Below are 16,605 nucleotides of genomic sequence, written 5' to 3'. Positions count from 1 at the left end.
TATAGTTGTCTTATAACTACTAAAATTGATCATTAAATGTATGTATCGTATTATTTACGTTTAGGTATTTGATTTCGAGAACGAATTTGCTGTAATATTAGTGCAATAATTTAAATTGAAAAGGAAATGCGTGGTTTGGCGAGCTCATTATCTGCAGGGTCGGAAGACGCTCGCCTGCGGCTACTGACCCTTATTATATTTTCGCTGACATCTGTTCACATTGACAAAGGCAAGATGGCGCTAAATGGATTGGAGCTCTACTTATTTTTGATGGTTTATTGAAGTGAAAAAATAATTATGACAATACCTACTATTCGTATATTAAGAACTTATCTATCTCTATCTCTACATTGTACCTCATAGCTTCAATAAAACAACTATACGATTAGAACTCTACTAGAGTACCTATAATTATAATACATTTATTAAAATTATTTAAAACATCTATATATTTCAAATAATGTTTGTACTATTCACACTTTCCTATCAAAATCGTTTATGTTGTAAAATTCATATTAAAAAAATATCAGTACGGTAGTTACCTACTGATATTAATATTAATATAAAGATCAACATGTTAGAACGAATTTAGATAAGAATAATATTTACATGCAAAGCTATTAAACCGAGATACAATTTGTGACTAAATTTAATCTAGAAATAATTGAAACCGGATGTGCTGTGAATGCATCAATTTGTAATCGCAAACAACGTTTATATCACCTCCTATTACTAACCAAACTTACTGTCTGCGGTCACGCGACGCTGTTTTGACCGAATATAGCAATTACGTTTTACGATTATTACAATGTAAGTATAGTTTCATAATTGTTATTACTATCGTTCAATCAAACACCATTTAAATATTTTTTTTATTGATATCTTCGATCAGTTCCGTTTAACAATTACAATTTTGTTTGATTGAAATATTATTGCTATATCGTTAGGTATACGTTGGTATTTTTAATGGATACATTAATTTTATTGAATGTATGAATACATTGCTAATAATTTATCATATCAGAAGGTCCGTTATATTTAATGAAGATTTATTTCTTAACAATGAGGTTAAAATGGTAATAAAAACAGATCAATAAAAATGATATGTTTTTTCTCGCTTAACTAATGAGATTTGATTATAATTAACATTGTATACAATAATCAAAGCACGTTTACAATAATTGACTTCTAAGTAGCTGATCAATTATAATAGTAGGTAATAGCGAATGTTCTTTTTTTAAATTTAATTTAAAAAAAATATCTTACCTTATGCAAACGCGTTGTCAACCATAGTCCTTGAATCTGTAACAAAAAAATTTAAATATTAGAATAAACTACATAGTATAAAGTATGAATCAAAATAGGAACGTACTAAAATAAAGATTTAAAAAGAAACGAAGCCTCGTGTGTGTCCAGAATGCGTTCGTGACGTGTTTGAACATGCAGCGTTAGGTCACATGTAGGTACGTAAGCGCACGCCCCGCTGTCCTTGTATTGTGCGGTGCAGTATGTTTCAATCCGAAGTCGTAACCGCGCCTCATCACCTGGGCCGATCCGTCACCAGCGCTTCACACCGTAAAACCCGTCTGCCTCTAGTCTACTGTTTTTACGACCCAACCGATGCCTATAAAAATAACCGTCGTATAAAACTGCGTGCACACGCTATTATTATAAATGATACCGCCTTTACGACAAGTGAATATTTACGTTTTTATTTCAAGTGTTTATTGCCTGTTGTGCAACTTAATAGCACACTTGAACTTGTCAGGCTAGTGACACCGTTTGATCCAAATCGCGTTTTATTGTTTTGCTCAATGGACGGACGAATTTTACGATCGTGGCGTAATCTGTGACGTGTTTAATATGAGGCCGTAACGTACGCCGTGGACTGACTCATGTCTCATTTGATACGCCGTAACTTTTCATTTCTAATTCGTCTGTCATAATGCTTACCTCTAAACAGATTTCGTTTTGTATGAAAATGTAAGGAATGCTTTAAAAGTTTCCTTTCAAATGATCATACACTCTTAGTATATCTCACAAATGTGAGTTTTAGATAACCTTTACCTCGAAGTAGAATTTACTTATCTATATTTTACATATCGCTCCCTCAGGTATTTACATATTGGATAAAGGCAGAGCAAATCGTACCAGCGAAATGGTTCTTCCCCGAGAAAGTAGTATTTGCATCCATATTTCCTTACTAAGGTAACGTTCCGGGAACAAATAATAGGTCCAATACATCTGGGCCCGCATTAAGGGACATCTTTTTATTTCTTTCGAGCTCCGGTAGGTAAATATTTTTGTTATTATCTTATGTTTTCGCTCGGGGCTCAGATGTATATTTCAAAGGGGCACGGATCTTTTGATAGAAAAATTGCAAAGTGCATATTTTTCTCTGTAATTTGCAAAGATCTAACAAAATTTATATTTTATTATAACGAAATGGAAAATCTTTTAAGTCAAATTACATGCCTTATTAGGTATATACAATTAGAAGTTAAGTCATTTGTAAACTATCATTTGATACCAACAGAGGTAGGTATATAAAGTTTTGGGGTAATCCTTTGTAACACAATGTTCCCATTTAATGGCTACTCTCGCAAGAAGTTAAATGAAATCCGAGCCAACCCTCATTACCTCGCATAAATAACTGCCGACATAACCATATTTTTTTCCAAAAACCCGATACAACAAGGAATTCGAAGGTATTTAATTCTTAATCAACCGATCGGAGGTTCAATGCATAAAATCCAATATTAACACCGTTTCTGCATTACGTATCTTCCGAAAACTGTTTGAATGTATTAATAAAATCAGCAATATTATGTGAAGGAGGATCATGATGTGTTTCGTGTCGGACGGCGCCTCTATAAAATTACACATTCATTTTGGTCTCTTGTTTGCGTCGAAAATTTTTAGCTGAGTCGATACGTGTTTTTATCTTACAAGATGGGGTGCCAAGATTGCAAGCACTGAGTGCTCCTGTAACGATAGCTAATAAAGTACAAATAGCATATACGTTCGAAACGTATGATCTTATGATTGGGGTTAAGTTTTTTCTTGGAATAAGGCTTCCTTAAAGGAGTATTTATTAATGTGATTAAATAAATATTTGATTTTAAAACGAGATCTTGTCGTCGTATTATTAATTAACTAAAGAAAATAACTTTTAATAACCATTTGATGTAAGATAGAGTTTGCTCAATAGCATTATAATCAATTTATAAGTAATTTTACCTATTTATAGTTTATCTATTGTTTGTTAGCAATTTGTTGTAAAAATATATATTCGTCTTAATACATATCAAAAGAGTTACCCAAAGAGTATTTTTTGTAGAATAGTGCTTTTTGAACTAAATATTTCTAATAGGTACTAAAATATGTATAAATGTGAGCTCTTAATTTAAACTTATATGTTCCTAATAAAATTGCATCAATTTGTGATACGTATCGATAAAAATATATAACCTAAACAGTTGGTAAGAACATAATATACATACATAACAATATAGGTAAAGGAAAATTTTATAGTATATTTTAGGAATGATTTAAGTAACTCTTCTGCCGACGCTACTGTAAAAGGCAGGATGCAGGAAATGCACCTCGTCTCTCGTCAGGAACGAACAATTTGTATGCTCGAGCTGAGCCAAAGTAAATAGGAACCATTTCGCCAACGAGCGCCTCTGGGATTGAAAGCGCGATACAAAGGGTGAACTAATGATCTAAATCGAAGAGGAAAGTCCCTGAGATTTTATCGTCTCTCTCGGTTTAAATTGTGAACTCTTATATTTAAATTTTGTAGAAAATTTAAAAAAGGAATATTTTATACAATTCGCAAAACAGCTTTTTACTTTTGGATAATAAGTAGGTTGCATGCATAAGTGTAGGTGTAGGTACCTAACACACACACACGTTTTACTGTTTTATTAAATTATTGTTAATATACACATACATACAATATAACATACATAAATGTTATAAAAATATTGATGATCTAAATGTATGTACGATTATAACCTATACAAAATATAAATTCCATTGGTACATATCATAAATATTTGTTCATACAAAAAAATAATGGTAGCTTTAACGCAAATGAAAACATTGTTAGTTCAAACTAGCTTCGTAACACAGCGTAAAACATTATTAAACAGTATTTTACGATTATTATATCAGTATGAGCCGTAAACGGGGTTACTTTCTTTTTGAAAGACTTGCTTGTTGAATTCAGTTGAAAACAAAGGCGCTCTAAGCATCGAAAATAGAGTAAGAAGTAACGTTAATACCGCCATGTTTCTATATTAAAATTTCGATGGACCGACGCTTGGCGAGCAGCCAGTTCCTCGTTACGGCTACAACAACTATGAACTTCTTTGTCACATGGATTTATTACGTAAAAAAAGTATATTAATAAAAGAGGTCGTTGTTTTAAACTAAAACGTCCAAAATGTACAGCTGCAATTCATTTATTATAGGCACTAATGTCATTTTTATTTCAAAAGAATCGAACCAAAATTTTTTGACGTTACATAACATGAAAAACAAAAAAATATATATGAAACATAAACATTATATATAGCCTAGTAAAATATATATAATAGGGTAATTAGGAACTTACTTTTAGATTATTAGAATACGTCTTCATCATATACATACATATCAGTACCTGTATATTTAGGTAGGTATATACTTATATAAATCTTTTGTACCTGAATATGTACTTAACTGAACTCCTTACGGTTAGATTAAATAAATTTTTATTAGAGTCTGAGTGGGTTCGTAGAAGGTTCAGTTTGAGATCCAGGTAGATAACGATTGGATCGTGAAATAAATAAAATTGATACTACAACCGGACGAATCAAGGACGCGAAGCTTGTCTACTACTATCTACTACAACCTTAAAATACTTGCCACAGTTCACTATTTAAGTACATACATATTCGCAACTCCTACTCACGAAAATGAAACGGGCGATACGTATCAAAACACATGATAATGTGTATTTTCTGACCTCATAGGCTTATAATATACTATTTCTAAACTCGAACAAAAACGTGTGAAATAATTTTCACACGTTTTTGGTTTCTGTTAGAATAAAATCGAAACTCATCGTCGACTACAATCGTGAAATAGCGCCTTGAAATATTTAATATAATATAAGGCTAATAGTTATAAGGTAGAAAACACATATACATAACTCAAGCTTATTAATTTTCACGGGTGAAATAGGAAATGAGTTTTACATAGTACTCGGTGCTGCATTCATTTAATATCATTGAGATTTCTGATAATATTATCTTTGTAACATTTTTACATTATATTACACTAAATGAATTGGTGTTATCTTTATATCCAGATCAAAATAAATAATATAAACGTATTAAAAATATAGGAGTTAAATTCCTTAAATTGAACACGATAAAATTAAAAAATAATTATTGAAAAGTTTCGATATATGTACTAGGTACCCATCACTATCTAGGTGAAAATTTAACCTTTCGTCACCCCATTTAAAAGGGACTATCATGAATAAAGAATAAACTGTCTGTGATTATTTTATTTATCTATAATGGGTATTGAACGATACATCCTTTATGGCCAATTCCCACATTTATAAGTAGGATGATTTACAAATAATAGATAATGTAAAATGATTCGTTAATAAGATCCTATTTAGATTACATATTCAACGGCAACCTTTAATCCTGATATCGCTTTTGTTGTCAGTAAACTAGACTTTTCCAATAATGTTCTGTATAATAAGATTGGTTAGTTTGACGTAGAAAGAAAACATCGAGTAATAACCTTCGGTAACTATGGGCAAGGTTATATAAGAAAATGTAGGTACCACAATTGTTGTTATATATAAAAAACTTTTCTGATTGTCTAGCTGGAAGATCAATACGCTGATAAAGTTTCAATGCCTATTTAGATACTTTCAATATATACGGCTAACAAAACCCTTCAGACGTTGTCTTGGCTTCGTACATATCTCAGGTAAACTAGCTTAATTAGCCATTAAATTAATAGACTAGCGGCGCCTTTAAATCAGCGGCCCGAATGACTAGCAAGACAAAAAAGCTGAATGTTTTATTATCATATTATTATTAACCAAATAATGTAAATGTAAATAACCATACTCTATTAACCGAAGATGTCCTTCACGCGATTGGTTAAAAGTCGCAGTTTAGTAAAATGGCTAGCCTTTTAATTAAAACGGCTAATTTAACTAGTTTTGCTTTAACACATTAAATAGCTTGTCATTTTTATCTGTTGAACGCTGTATAACTTATTTGCTTCTGAGCCATATAGCAGCGTGTCCCAACAACGAAAAAACCTTAACCTATATAAAAACTGTATAAACTTTCATATTAATTAAATATTGACGATGTGTACTGATTTAAAAAGTCAACTTTTATATAGACATATAAAAAGATGTACACGGGCCACTTATTTAGGCAGGACACGAGAGACTAATAAAAAAACTGCATAAAAAGTGCATGTAGAATATTTTATCATTGCAAGCCATACTCTACATAGGTCATGCAAAGGATGTACGTCGTTGGCGCAAAACTGTTGATTATAAATCAAATAAGATCAGCAAAAGTAAACTTGATTGAATAATTTAAACATTTGTATGGGCTTGACGTGAAGCGTATATGATTATGGTTATTCAGATGTATCAAAATGCAGTTATTCTCTGTAGACACAAATGTAGACTTAAAATAATGATTGAGTGCCAAAGGTTGGTGAACTTATTTAAGCTACTGAATATTTATTCAGAGATATATTGCGTGTTGTTGAGGTTTTATATGTTCGCAAGCATCGATATTTCATAGGACATTTACTTTGCAAACAAAAGGCTATACCTAATTTTTATTGCAAAGCTTAAAAAAATATAAAAGAAATATAAATATATTATCGTATAATTTTTCGTTTTTCAATGTCGTGAACTTTGGTTTTTATTAATACATGTTACATAACAACGGCTCTGTTTGGCTGTTTGTTTGAACGCAACAAACTGTAAAAATTTTAGAAACGATTTTTGTAAAATTAGTTCGATCTAAGTATAGTTTATTGAAATTATTGAAATTTGATCATGAGTGTTAAATAATGTCCACTAGAAGCGTTAGTGGCGTGCGCCGCGTTTATAGCGTTTTAAGTACATATTCATAATTATATTGCAATCATCTATCAGTAAGTGAAAAGAACAATTCTTAAACGTAAATATTAAATCCAACTTTTATCCTTTATATGGGACTTTTCTTTTTTGTAACGGGTAACAACCTGATACGGTTCTTGAGGATAGTTCAAAACCATTGCAAAAGCAATTGCCAAAAAATAACTGTACAATATTTCAACGAAACTTGACGAACGATGCGTGAACACGACCATGGAGTACAAGCGTTAATTTGTATTCATAAGATTATCTATACTAACTTTATAAATGCGAAAGTTGCTTTGACTGTCTTTCTATCTATCTGTTTTTCTTTGATGAAATTTAGGTTTTTTTATACCTAACATATGACAAGCAACCCCGAAAACGCAAGTGAAGCCGCGGGCGACAAATAGGAAGTTCACAATAACATACTCGTACATCCCAACAGTTGTGTTTAAATTTTTGCTATAGTGTGTTCGTATAATCCCAACAAATTAAAAAGCTATAGCTACATATAGACGTATGTTGAAATATCTTCCATAAATTTGTGTATTTAACGGGACTCTGTTTCTCGGTGCATAAAATATTACCTGACCATTATTTAATTATATTCATTAGGTATATGTTATAAAACATTAAAGTTTTTCGTTTGCATAATGCGATTTTCTCAAAACTCTATTATTGACAGATCAAACTCTTTAGATATATATTCTGGATCATTGCAGTATAATTTGTAATAGATTACGCCTTATATGAAGAATTATAGAAAATAGTAAAATTACTATTTCGCCGATAAATGAACGCGCAAGCAAAACCATATGTAAAAACATTTTATTCTTATCAATTACTTGCAATTAAATATGCAAATATCATTGATTAGCATTAAGATAATACACAAAAACATAATAATGAACAATTATTATGCAAGAATTGACTATTTTAAAGTGTTACCTCGGTACGATACAAATCTTCTTCCTAGTTTAATTCGAGTCGGAATTACTTGTGCTGTTTTCAAGTTATTTCTGTCGTCATAAAATTAATGAGTTTTATTTTTGTGAATGGTTTTTATTTTAGCGTAAATCATGAATATGAATTAAATTAATCTAGAAATTTCTTTTCTTAATTTTTTATTGTGTTGCTGATTTATTTATATGTATGTTATTATCTAGATTTTAATTATATTGAAATACACATTCTATTTTTAACTTATTTTACTCATTTAAATGCAATGTAAATTTTGTTGTCTTTTTCCTTTTCCTCGTTTATAGTAGAATTTTAATTACTGATAATAATTGACTTACCTATATCTCAAAATGTTATCACAACTAGATTTGTTTATGCAAATAAATACATATTGCATAATTAAATCTAGGTAGTTGTGTGTGATAAATGTGAGTGATATTGAATAAATTTTATATCAATTGTTGCTTTTGTATATAAACAAAAGAACGTCAATAAAATTATTTAAAACAGAATGCGTTGTCACGAAAACCATTAATGGTCCAACCACGAGTTCTCACAAAACATTGAACATACCTAGTTCTCATGGCACCGTACATGCAGGCAATATCAATAGCGATGCGTCCTTGCACATAAAACAGTTTAACCACGAATGAAAAAAAAAACAGAGTGAATATGTTAAAAATAAACCTTGTTACACTTTTATTTTTTAGAGTATTTATAACAAATGCACGATATTTATATGAAAATTATATGTTCATTGATATTTTGAAAATATATGCAATTACTTCTAAGTCTTGTACTCGTGTGTATCTTTTAAATTTATTTTTGTTTAAAATATATACCGCTGAAGCGTTGCTTCTCCAACTACTCAGAAACCCACACTTTTTGCTCGGTATTGCACTGTTACATAAAAACGACTGGCACATGCAACGCAAATTGACTCCTAAAACTAATATTATTCATCTTAACAAAAGTTGCGTAACGTAACCATTGTTTCTTTCGGCGTATCAAAAAACACCTCACCCCGTTCTTCTGTCCGGGTCCATTGTCATAAATTTATAAAGAAATTGAGAGTTTATTGTTGTATTGCAGTCCGTTTTTACTTTTTGTTTGCGCTTTTAGTGCGACCATAAAAATATAGAGCATAAACAAAAAACCACCGAACCCTTCCGCATTGCGACAATTGTAACATTTCGATGAGCGCATCAGTTCAAAATTACAGGTGAAATAGTGAAGGTGGTTTGTTCTTATTGTGATTATGTATCTCTTTGTCTCCAACGTGATCTTAATTGCTTTCTTTTATAACTAATCATTGATTTATTGCTGCGGTAACAGCGGTGGCCCCACAACGCGGATATGGTTTGTACGTGTAATTCATAATTACTTTACCTTCAGTTCAGCTGCTTGCATTCATTACAATACAACGTTTAACGAGTTTAATCTTTCAGTGAAAATTTTATTATATGTTACTAAAACTAGCAAGTGATCTGTATATGAAATCGGTATTTTTTTTATTATAAGTTAACCATAAGTCGTGAACGTGACACATAACGAATAACAAAGACGATGGGTGCAAACGACACGTAATTTCATATCGACGTGCACAATTTGTTTTCTCGTAATGCGCTAGCGTTTGTTCTACGCCACTAGAGTATACTATTTACCGTGTATTTGCCGAGTCTGAAGCAAAATATTTGTGGAACGTGTCGACCGGCGTGTCAAATATAACATATCTAGGCGTGACACGTTGCTCGGAACGACGTATTCTGTTATTACATGTGTTATTATCTCGTCGTCTTTTCTTTTCGCTACGATAAAGCGTCGATTCCACTGCCTTAGTGGAATTCGTCAATTTTCAGGAGCCAAACGGAGCCTGTGTGAGCACGATATCGTAAATAACATTCATTATTATATCAACGAATAAATGTAACGTGACAATATAAAATGTAACGAACATAAATTTTCATTCCAACGTCATTTCTTTGTCGAACGATGACTCACAGCCTTTACCTACCGCACATGAACAGATTTCCATTACCATATATTTAAAGCAGGACTGAATTTAAATGCAAATGTAAACATTTTTTTGTACACATGAATCGTGTTTAGATAATACTTACGGAAAGATGCAAATAGACTGTTTCAAAAATGAACAGGGGTTCTTTACTAACCAAAATAGCGGATCAATGAACTTTTGTATTCATAAAGGCAATAAACGCGTATATATATCAATCTAATCGAAATCTTAAGTACATATGTGTTGAGTTTAATTTGGTATGCAAGAATATAAACACGTCAGTTCGATTCGATTGAAATTATATATGACAATATTTAGGCTACAATATATGTACGTTATGGGAAGGTTTTCAAGATCCCAATTTCAATTTTGCGTGATAAAATCCGTTTCTGATATCAGAAGAGATAAGTTCTCGTTTCAAAGGTCGCGGTATTAAGCGTGGAAGTTTGATAACACTAAATTCCACTGGCTAAATGAGTACGAAGTTTATAAATGGTCCAATTTCACAGATCGACGGCTAGCTGATGTGCGAAATAACTGGATTTGAGGAAATTTGAATGTTATAAAATATAATTTTACACTTTTTGTCGAGCAAATTTTATCGCCGAATGTGTAATGTAATTATGAATGACAAAAAGTTATCTCCGTGTTTTATATTTTGATTCATAAACATTATTTACATCTTTTGACGTTAATTTATGAACACTATATTATCACGAACGCTGAGTTACTTAGACTGTTTACGTTCGAAGTGATTGATTATTGTTTCTATTAAAAGGACTCTACAATGTAAAGTTGAAATTATTTTTAATGCTATTTGATTCAGTTTTGTGATTACAAACATCGAATTTATATCGACGTTTCATTTAAATACAGTCATTGTAATTCGAAATACGCTAACAGGTCTTGATGAAAACTTGCATGTAATCGGTGAGCTTTCAAGCCTTCGCCATAAAATGCATGATGAATGACGACAAGCCCTTGCTTGGTACCGTTGCGTCCCCACTCTCAAGGGCTGGGCGCCGATATATCCACTGTAACAAGATCTTCCTCACCCCTCTCATATAAAGGGATTATCGACATGAAAGAAGTAATGTATGAAACTTCGGGGATCCTACGATGTTGGTCGCTTGTATCGAATATTGAAATGGGGTTCGGTGCACTCGGCACCATGTTTTAACTCGATCGCTAATGGAATACAACTCCAAAATGGCCGTGTTCGATGAGGAGCTATTTGAAAGATAAAATGAGTAAGATATAAAAATATTTGTTTCGAAACATAGTTCATAGAAGGGTTGTTAATTTATACAGTATCCATATAATGTTTATATAGGAATATTGGAAGGTTTGTACGTAACAATTTACGTAAATTCGTAATGACGTTAACCACTGATATTTCATTATTCATTTTCACTGCTAATCTTAATTATTAACGTTATTCAAATTACCGATAGGTACCTATATTTTTTATGCCCTAATGTTCTAGTTAAGGTGACTTTTCGGCACATAACTAACGAAATCTTATAAGGTAAGATCCAATAAAAGCCATCTTATAATCTTGCATTTAAATGCAAGATGCGGTATAAAATTTCGCTAAAAGGCTCACAGCGTGAAACGAAAATTATTCGATACTAATCTCATAAGCGTGTTTCAGGACCACCTGCTTGACACATGGACATACGAACACACATTTTATGTACGGGGATAATGCCGTATACATAATAAATTCGCAATTTTTATAATACGTATCAAATTAACGCATCGATATGTATTTATCGCATGTAGCAAGATTGTCTTATTTCGTTTTGTGACTGGACGTTGTGTAACAACAAATATTACTGTCAATTTATGCGCGGGTATCGTAAATGAATTTGTAATAAAATTGTAACTTTATGACAGATAAAAGATACCTGCACTGACTTACAGAACTTAATAACTACCTACATGTTGCATTAAGCCTGATTTACAGCTTACAAGATTGCTTTCAAAAACGGTTAAGCTTCTCAAATCGAAAGCTGCTGTTTAACTTTGCAAATAAATAAATAGATAAATATTAACTAACCATCTCAAAAATTTATTACGTTATTTAAAGACAATTGTGTTAGTCATTGTTTTCCTTATTTGAACAAATATACTTCTTTACGCTATTTCTGAATGTATTTATTACATTTCTGAATTAATGAACGGTCGTTCAACGATGATTGGTACGATATTGCCAGTTTCATTGGATCCGAATAGGTTTAATCTCGACTACCGACCAAGAGCAGTCTCAAGAGGCCTTAATTAATTTAAAGAACAGAACAACATTGACGCGACCAAACATTGAGACTCCCAACCCAATATAACGTATAAATTAAATATGGTCTTCATCCCGGCGATATAAAGGCTAGAGAGATGTTCTTGAGGAGCAAAACTAAGTTAGGTTCATTTGAAAAAGCAGCGTACAGGAACAGATGCCCCCAAAGTTGTTTTTGTGTAATCTCTTTAAAATTGTCAGTAGATTATTCTGTTCATGCCTTTATAATATCCGAGGCGTGTGATTAATCTCGTTTTATTTTCTAACCAATTAACTCCAGAGCTAATTAACAAAGATTGGTGGATTGTTTCTTTATTATTCTTCATATTTTATATAAATATATTATTCTTGACTTGTTAATTTATATAGCTCTCTGATATATAATTCTGTGTTTGTTTAAAAATATTCTCAAAGAACATGATTTCATTTAAATGTTTTACTCGAAGTACAAAACTTAATTTACGTTCTTTTTACGCTCAAAAGAGAAAGTTCGGCGGAAGACTTGGTCTGTGATAACGAGTCGGTTTCTTAACTCTAATATTTTAGTTAAGAGATATTTTCTCAAAAACTCGAGCGTTCTCTACGGCTTTTATTTCCTTCAACATAGACGAGACGGTAGCCTAGAACGAGAGCGTGTTTCGGAATGTAAACTTCTAGAAATGGTCTAGGTATCGTGAAAAATATATTTAAGTGAAGATTTATCATATAACTCCGGTAGATATGTAAGAAACAGACAATAGCTAAATTGCGAACACTGACTGACGGTTCTATTCACAACACTGGTCTGAAATATATTAATTACTAACCCGTATAAAAAATAATCCAACTGTTTTTTTTTCTGTCAAAGTTATGTGTCTTAATGTCTGTGTAGACCTCCTACACTTTATGAGTGTCTGAAATCATGAACGATATAAATCGCTATCTTCTGCAACTTAAATCAAAACACTCAGACCCATTCAACCATTTAACCTTCCCAACAACTGAAGACTAAGATTAATCACTAGAAAGGTTTCCTACGAGAAATACTTGCAACCTTTTCGTCTAGTACCTACATGCATTACGTATTTTTGCTACAATATATATTTCTAGATCCATGTAAAAGTACATAAACATTTATACTTCAAGCACTACGTCTACCTTCCGAGGAATTAAAATCATTACACGGAAAAATGATCACTAACTCGTCGGTATAAGATTTAGAGTACAGTGAATATTATAATAAACATGACTGCATCCTAACCGTACCGGTTTTTATCCAATCGAAGAGCAGGCTTAATGTAAAATTGTGATATTTTTTAATACTGTTCGTAAAGTCTTTGATATATATCGAATTTAATAGTCGGGTTTGAAAAGGTTCTTAAGTTAATATATAGGTATATATTAACTTAAGAACCTTTTCAAACCAGGGATATTTAATAAATTAACTCACGCTATATTGAGATTATTTAAGTACTTAAATCTTTTAATAAAATAATTCATTATTATGATAGAGAGTAGTATTTGAATTAATAATATAGAATGTATAGATAGATTTATACTATTCTGGTCGTGGATAGAAATAAATAATAATATACCTACTTGATTCAAGGCTCAAGAAATTTAATGGCGCTTGCCCGGCTTTAAACTCAAAACCCTCGACTAAGATTCAAGTCTTTTGACTACTGGGCCACTACGGTTTTTCAGTAGTAATATCTCTGACATAGAAATCTCATCAGCGCTGTCAGAGAATCGTTTTCGAATATCGAACTTCGCAAATTCGGTTATTCGCATGCAGATCAATGTGAATGCAACGAAGCCTTTTGTTATAAGGCTCCCTTAAGGAATGGAGATACCCCCTCACTGATGGATCGGATACGATCGGAAACAAATAGAAATGTAACAAAATTGATCCAATGAAGCGACATATTTGAAAGAACAAGCCCTGTAAATATGAAAATAAGAAGTTCTACGGAATGTAAGAGGCGTATATTTTTGTACTTATAATTTATTTATTGATAATGTAATAGTAAGAATATTATTATTAATTCGCCCGATTTGCTTCAAATTTTAAAAATTATAACCTCAGGATCATATATGTAAATGCATACATATCGTCAATTGGTCATCGTAGGTATCACGTATGTAGCATACATAGGTACCTATGTATTCAGTAGTTTTCAAGTGATTGACGAAAATACTATTATAATCTACAATAACATAGATTAAAGTTTTGAAAGGTATCTGTTGATGCTACAACTATAATGCAAGTCCATTTAGCCATCTGCTAAATACAGATGTTTAAATTATAATCAAATATTTCAATATAAATAAAATTATAAGTTAATTACATAACGAATTTAAAATAAAACATACAGAATCATCATATGATCGTGATTTGTGTGTGTGTGTGTATGTGTATTTGTTATTTATACTAATTCAATTGAAAATATAGGTATTATCTACACAAATATAAAAGGTATGCATTATCAGTGATAATGTATAATAAATTTGAATGGCAACTCCAATAAGTCACGAGGGGTTATCTGTGGCTGTGTTTTATCATAATAAATGAGAGCTGCACGATTTTCTCATTAGAATTGTGAAGTAATCTAACCATTTGGCTGTTGCTATCTTAATAGCCACGTGTTATGGATAGCGATGTGCATGAAATTGTTTTGATTTCTACCTAACGCCTATAGCATACAAATTATTTAATCAATAAATATATTAAATACTCAAGCATTTTTAAATATTTTTTCCAAATGAAATCATTACAAAAATGCTTAATTTAACACTTATATTATAAGTTAGTAGATATTCAAAATAATGTTATAACTAATTATCTATGAAAGCAGATGTCCACTAAAAAAATGTGTTTAGTAGGTTATAAAGAGTGACATTTATTTTGACATTTGACATTTAATGTATTTATCGTCTGTGCTTAGGTAGGTAATTAACGTAAAATAAAATAATATTGTTTATTAATAGATATGCTTATTTACCTAATGTTTTGACGTTAATTTTTGATAACCTGTCATCAACTATTTAAAACGAGTTAAAATGCGTATTATTTCTTTCATTTGTTTAATGAATAGCATATTACATAGCGAAGTAATTATAAGCGTTTTCATTGAAATGTTTATAAAAAAATAGATAATTCATCTTAATAAATTATTGCATTTTTAGCTGTTGTTATAGGTATATTTCATTCTTATCTCCGTTCGTTTTATATAAATAATGCGATAACAATTAACTTATTTATTATAAATTAGATAAATACTTTATCCGTGTTAATTTTATTTTTAATTTGACCTTATTGTACACTATTAATAAAAACAAGATTAATATATAATAGAGAAGGAATAATTTGATTTTATCTTACCTGTTTATACTTACCTACTATGTAAGGAATTAGTACGTTCTTGGCATTTTTGTCCCTTATTTAATGTAACCCTACTTTGTAGATAGGCAACCCTCGGGAAATCGTGTCTTTCTAACCCGAAACAATTTTAATAAGAATAAATGTTGCCCCGTGGTATACCTAGAAAAAGTGTGAAAGAATTTGGGGTCCAGGTGTTACGCACCTATCTATATACATAGTGTACAAATTTTAGGCTTGTCTTTTCTTATGTATGATTAAATGAACAGTTTTAAATGCTAATAACGAATATTTTATAAGACTATTGACTTTAAAAGCGGCTTATGTAACTAATAGTTATATCGATATCGTAAACCATAAAATATCAATTTCCTTATCTTATAAGTACTGCCATATCTAATTACACTTAGCTCAATTGAATCAGTATCAATATTTATACAAAATAAATTATAGATTAATTCAATTATATACACAAATCGTCTTGATACTTGCAAATTCTAATTAGAAACGGCGTAAGTATGTTAATTGAATTCGGCTCGACAACGCCTTCTGACTAGCCTATTCTGTCCCTATTATTTCCTAGAGACGTGATATTATCGACCAAACATAATGTTGCTAGTGTTTACCAACAAATAAGACGAAAATGATACTACGCATGCGTCGATGAGCCTGTGTGAGTGACTATAAATATGGCGTCGGGACGCCCATTTGACCGCGGTTATGCAACGACGTTTGATCCAGAAACATCCTCATAATTTGTACAATCGTTGAGTAAAATAAAATAACAAGGCAATTAACGTCACATGAAC

General features: G+C 31.3%; 1 long non-coding RNA gene across 1 annotated transcript in view; it reads right to left on the bottom strand.

Moving 5' to 3' along the window:
* Positions 1-1,259: 1,259 nt before the first annotated feature.
* LOC124535038 overlaps positions 1,260-16,605 on the bottom strand; it is a 42,564-nt gene continuing 27,218 nt past the window's right edge. Inside the window, exon 3 of the long non-coding RNA XR_006966777.1 lies at positions 1,260-1,302. This is a non-coding gene — a long non-coding RNA (uncharacterized LOC124535038). The remainder of the gene's footprint in view (positions 1,303-16,605) is intronic.

This window comes from Vanessa cardui, chromosome 14, assembly GCF_905220365.1.
Source record: "Vanessa cardui chromosome 14, ilVanCard2.1, whole genome shotgun sequence".
In the NCBI taxonomy this organism is placed as follows: domain Eukaryota; kingdom Metazoa; phylum Arthropoda; class Insecta; order Lepidoptera; family Nymphalidae; genus Vanessa; species Vanessa cardui.
Note: the sequence above shows the minus strand (reverse complement) of the source record. Positions and strands in the feature narration are given on the sequence as shown.